We start from the raw sequence: 6,000 nt of genomic DNA, 5'->3' as shown, positions 1-6,000 counted from the left end.
ATTATTTTTAAGATATGATCAGGATGCTACCGTAGAAGAAGATCTGTGTGAAGAAGAGATGAAAGCACAGAACAAGGTAGGTGACTTCGTGCAGGCTGTAATAACAGCAAAGATAGGAACTATAATTACCAACGTAATTTTAGATACAGGCGCATCTACGAATATTATTTCTAATTGTTTATTTAAAGAAGTTTCGAAAGCAGTAAAAGTACCAGTGTTGCCAACAGAAAATTGTAAAATCTTGACAGCTGTTGGTAACAAGTCAAAAAGTATTAAGTGGCAGACGCAAATACATGTTACCATTAGCGATGTCACGATAAACTGTACATTCTTAATCGTCGACAAATTAATCGTCAATTGTATTTTAGCTATGGAAGTTTTCCGGCATCATAAAGTAAACATCGACATAGGCAGTGAACTTTGCTATTTCCGAGTGGGCGGTCGTAGTGTGAAGGTAATCTTGTTAAGTCAGCAATAGAGCGTAATGGCCAATTACAGAAACAAGCTGAAGTAAAATTAGTTTACCCACAAGTGTTATTGATAGATATTCCTTACCCCGAACAATTAGATACGGAAATAATTAACGAACAGGCCGCCCACGAGAAGGTAGGAAAATCCACTTGTCTTTCAAATACTCAACAAAATGAACTAGCAGATCTTATTTATGAATACCGAGACATTTTTAGAAAACAGCCGACAATAATCAAAAATTATGAATACAAAATGGAAGTCTACCCACATAAGACATACTACCATAAATCATACGCGATACCATGGGCAAAGAAGGAAGCGGTTCGCAAAGAAATAGATAGAATGGTTCTGTGGAAGGTGATAGAACCTTCGCATTCACCGTACTGCAGTCCCATCCTAGCTGTCAGCAAACCTGACGGGTCAGTCAGATTAGTACTTGATGCGCGGGAAATTAATAAGATCATCGTACCAATACACACTAGGCCGGAGAACTTAGATGAGCAATTGCTTAAATTTCATGGAGTGAAGTATTTAACATCCGTTGACATGAAGGCTTCGTATTGGCAAATAGCCCTACATAGTGATAGCAGAAAATATACTGCGTTCATTCATGCTGGCAGAAGCTATCAACTCCAAGTACTGCCATTTGGACTCAACGTGAGTGCTGGGGTGTTTATAGAGGCTTTAGACAGAGTATTGGGTCCAGAACTGATGAGCAAAGTGACGTTGTATGTAGACGATCTCTTGATAGCCACAGCAAATTTTAAGAAGTCCAAATTCGGAAGGGATCGAATAAAATTTTTAGGCCACATTATTTCACCAGGCGGAATTTTACCAGATAAAAAAAAGCTTGATGCCATAAAATATTTTCCCTCGCCACAAACACGCAAACAATTGAAAGCTTTTCTGGGGGTCACGTCATTTTTTCGAAAATTCGTGCCCAAACAGTTACTGAATAGTGATTCCCTACTCAACCTTTTAAGGAAAAACCACACATGGTTGTGGACAGAAAAATGTGAGTAAGATTTCGTAAAAATCAAACAGGCACTCATAAACGCACCCATTTTGAAGCATCCTAACATGAACTACAACTTTTGTTTGAGCACGGACGCCTCATGTCAGGGATTAGGCTCTTGTCTGTTCCAATTAGTAAATGATAATGGAGAACAGAAAGGAAACATAATTAGTTTTGCCAGTAGAACGTTAACAGAATGTGAAAGAACCTATTCGGCAACAGAACTAGAAGCGTTAGCAGTAGTGTGGGCTTTCCGCAAGTTCCAATATTATCTCTGGGGAAGGCATACACGAGTGTTTTGTGACCATCAAGCATTATCGGTTTTACTCACATGTAAATTGTTGCACAAACGGATTGCACGTTGGCGTTTATTCCTCCAGGAATTTGATTTCGACATAGTTTATATCAAGGGTGAACAGAATGTAATTGCCGACGCATTATCGCGCTTGCCACAAGGCTTGAGCGAGTTCAATGAATTGATCGAACAGACTTTCGATTTTAGAGTTTTTCTGATGCATGATGGCACGTTTCAACCATATTTCAGAAAGATGTGGCGCAAACTACAAAAGGAAGACAATAGATGGAGACAAGTTATGCAAAAACTGCAGGCAGATGATAATAGTACACTGAAACAATATTACACACTGTCAAACGATGTTCTTTTCTACAGGCGCTATCCACAATCCAACACCTGGTGTGTATGCATACCGGAAGAATACATGGACAATTTGATAAGACACACACATAGAGTATGGGGACACTATGGAGTATCAAAATGTACAGCGAAAATATCAACGTATTGTTACTTCCCGAACCTCAGACGCAGGATTGAACAAATAATAAAAAAGAGTACAATATGTCAGAAGGTTAAACATCTTAATAGATCTTGTTTGGACGTATTACACCCTATCATTCCAACTAGACCAAGAGAACGCAGCAGGACCATATCCACGAGCTAGGGGAGGAGTTAGATATGTGATCGCATTTTATGATGTCTTCACAAAGTACTTAAAAATGTATGCTATAAAAGCAGTACTGTCGGGAGCAATAATCAAACGCATGATAGAAGACTACATACCACTAGTGGGAAAACCGAAAATTATATTAACTGATAATGCAACAAACTTCACTAGTAATAAATGGAAAACATTTCTCGAATCTCAAAACATAAAACATATATTAGTATCCAAATTTCACCCAGAATCGAGCACGATTGAGAGAAATTTTAAAGAATTTAATCGCTTTATAAGAACTTATATACCAAATAAACAGACAAAATGGGTAGAATACATAGCTCCATTTCAGCATACAGTAAATAATTTAATTCATACTTCAACAGGCTTTACACCTACAGAGTTAATGTTTCAAGGCACAGAACTTGGCGAATGGGCTAAACCTTTACCTAAATTAGCCACAAAGGAACTAACACTAGACGAGAAGGTACGTCAAGCATTACTACAGATGGAAGAACAAGCAGAAATAAGGAGAAAGCAGTTCAACAAAAAGATAAGAAAGGTTACAGAATTTAACATTGGACAGGAAGTACTATTACGTACCCACCCAAAATCCTCTAAAATTAAGGCATTAAACAAAAAGTGGCAGTTGTTGTATGACGGCCCTTTCATTATAATAGACAAACCTCACCCAGGATGTTATCTGTTAGGTAACACACGAACGGGCAAGGTGAAAGGGTTATACCCCCACAAGGATATCAAGGAATTTTTTCATTAAAGGTTATATGTTATTTTAGCAAAATTGAAATTATACAACCTTGGATCACATAGTAAAATTGCTGTCATTAACCTAAGAACCTTGCGAACACGAACAAAAAAGGACAGTCAGTGAAAAACACGCATTAAGCTAGAAAACATAACTTAAGTTTCAATTAAACATCGTGACTAGTAACCAACTGGTGGCATATGCCAGCTTAAAAACGCATAGTTAACCACAACTAATGAAACATGTGTTACTATGAGTCTTAACATTATAAAATAAACCATACGGTACTTTTGTAGTCTAACTCAGTTATTTAAGAGAGAGGAACAATGCCAAATTAACGCGAAGGCTAGAGTTTGTTCGCTTGAGACGAGCAACAAGCCACGCGTCGAAGTTGCAATCCAACGCTCAGCTGATGAGCACGCGATACTGCATGGCAAGACGAGGTCATTGGCCGCGCTGTAGGCAGCGAGCTGGGGAGAAATCTCCCCCCACCCCTTTCCCTGTCCGATCAGCTGATTGTATACAAAGCGCGAAGGCGCATGCGCGGTCAAGTCCAGACGACACGTGACTCATATTACACGATGGCGGCTATCACGAATAATGTTCGCCAACAATGCAGAGTTTTCCCCGCGCCTGCAGTCCGGCCATAGTACATAAGCGCGCATGCGCGGAACGTTTAAAAGTTTGGAGACCATGCTTACTATGAGACATAGAGACGAAAGTCATTCAAAAACAAGAGAGAAAAGGGTACACAAGTCTTGTAAATAGTAGCTTAGAAAGTTTAATTATAAGCTGGTATTACGTAATAAAAGTGAACATACAAGTACATACTGGTCATGGACGGTATTGTCATATTATATTATGTTGAGTAAAATCTTAGCTTGTACGGAAGGAGAAAGAAAATAGCACAATGGAAAAAAAATAATGCAGATATATAACCGGAAGAAAGTCTATGTACACGAGAACAACACATGATTACATATAGGGAAAAGCTAGCGGCAAAGAGGAAAGCAAAGAGATAACGCATACATTTACATTACACAGTAGCGAGCGATTTTCAGAATGAACAACAAGGAAAACGCGTTAATTTTTGTGACTAAGGAAGAGAATGACACAAGCTTTAAAATAGGAAAATAATAAACAGATCTATGCAACGTGAGTAACGAACTGAATCGCCCCCAAAACAAATACCTAAGGGTTTATAGAGATAGAGACACATTAGCGTTAGGAAATACCTAAAGCACTCAGCAAACAACTTTGTAGAATATATAAGCTATACACGAGGGTACATGTACGAAAGCGAAAGTAAAGTGCAAAGAAGGAAAACATGGAATGATTGATTGCGTATCAATGGACCGTACGGCAGTTATGTATGTAAGAAGAAATATTTAGTTGCAAGTATTATTAGTATGAGGGGATGATGCTCAGCACACCCTCAATTATTTTGGAATATTGAGGGAATGGTGCAGGGTACCGAAAAAGGGCCCCACCAGCAAAGTGTATATTATAGTGGTAGATATTTTTTGTGTGTATAAACGTATGTATGAATGTGTGAAAGGCGAAAGAAGCTCTGTACATGTACGGAACCTAAACAACTTAGAAGTGTATAAGGAAAATTAAACTCTAAGACAACCTCATATAAACAGGTATACCTAACGTCAAGAAACAACTTAATAAAAACCGTAAGACCCTGCGAGTTTACGAGAAAATACGAAAAACCTGATACACAGTGCAACATTAGCGATGCTTCACTCATGTATGCAGAAGGAAGGTATGAATTACTTTACCCACTTGAAAAATGAAAGGCTAAATCATGTTAAAATTATATCTTTCATACATATCACGATTTACAGTCAAAAAGCATGAAAATGATATCGCCGCTATACGAGAAACAGGTAAGTAGTGTGATCGACGACCTGTAACCAAAGGAATCGTCTATAAAATAAACTATAAAAAAAACGTCATACAGAATTTCATGCTGCACAGAAGCTATGAAAGTCTGATTATTCGTGTACATAGATTTTCATGACAACCGATGCATTAAAAAGTCTGTATTTTTTCTCTCATGATAACACAAGACGCCTATAAGCGCACTTTAACTGAAGATGATACACGCATACGAGGGCGTGCCGCTATTATGAAACACTGAACATAGTAATAGTAGTTACACCCCGAACTTCAAGGTTTTATGTTTATATATCCATGTTGATGTAGGAAGTTTTAGTAGAAGTAATGATTTAGAAGCACACCAGAACGTGCTTAAGCACAAAACGCTGTACATATTTGGGTTATGCTGCATATAAATGATTATTTCGTGCATTTTCAGATTTTATATGTAAAAACCGTAGCATACACGTAGTCGTTGCCATTACCCTAAGTAGACGGTAGAACATTCCCTTTCCAAGCTGCAGTGGAGCGGCTACAGGTGTGTTCTCTGCATGCTGAGGCATGTCGTTGCGTATGAAGAACACGTAACGAAGGTAAACCTTAACTTGCACTCGAGTTCAAGAAGGAAAACAAAGGACTTGTTCCTTCTAACAGATTAATGGAAAAAGGTGTGTGTGTCAGTAAAATCCAAGACGAAGAAGCCACTATGAGTGGTCAAAAATTTTTCAAATTTCGTCGATAGTTTTTTCCTGTAATTAATGTAACCAATGTATTGTATGTGTTATATGTTATTCCACTGTATGTGATGTTTTTTGTATTTCATGCCAAGTCCCGTGACTTACAAATTTGTGAATACTTATATACATTGACCAGAAGTATTGAGGGGAAATGAATCTCGGTACAATAGG

Source organism: Schistocerca cancellata, chromosome 12 (genome assembly GCF_023864275.1).
Source record: "Schistocerca cancellata isolate TAMUIC-IGC-003103 chromosome 12, iqSchCanc2.1, whole genome shotgun sequence".
Classification (NCBI taxonomy): Eukaryota; Metazoa; Arthropoda; class Insecta; order Orthoptera; family Acrididae; genus Schistocerca; species Schistocerca cancellata.
Note: the sequence above shows the minus strand (reverse complement) of the source record.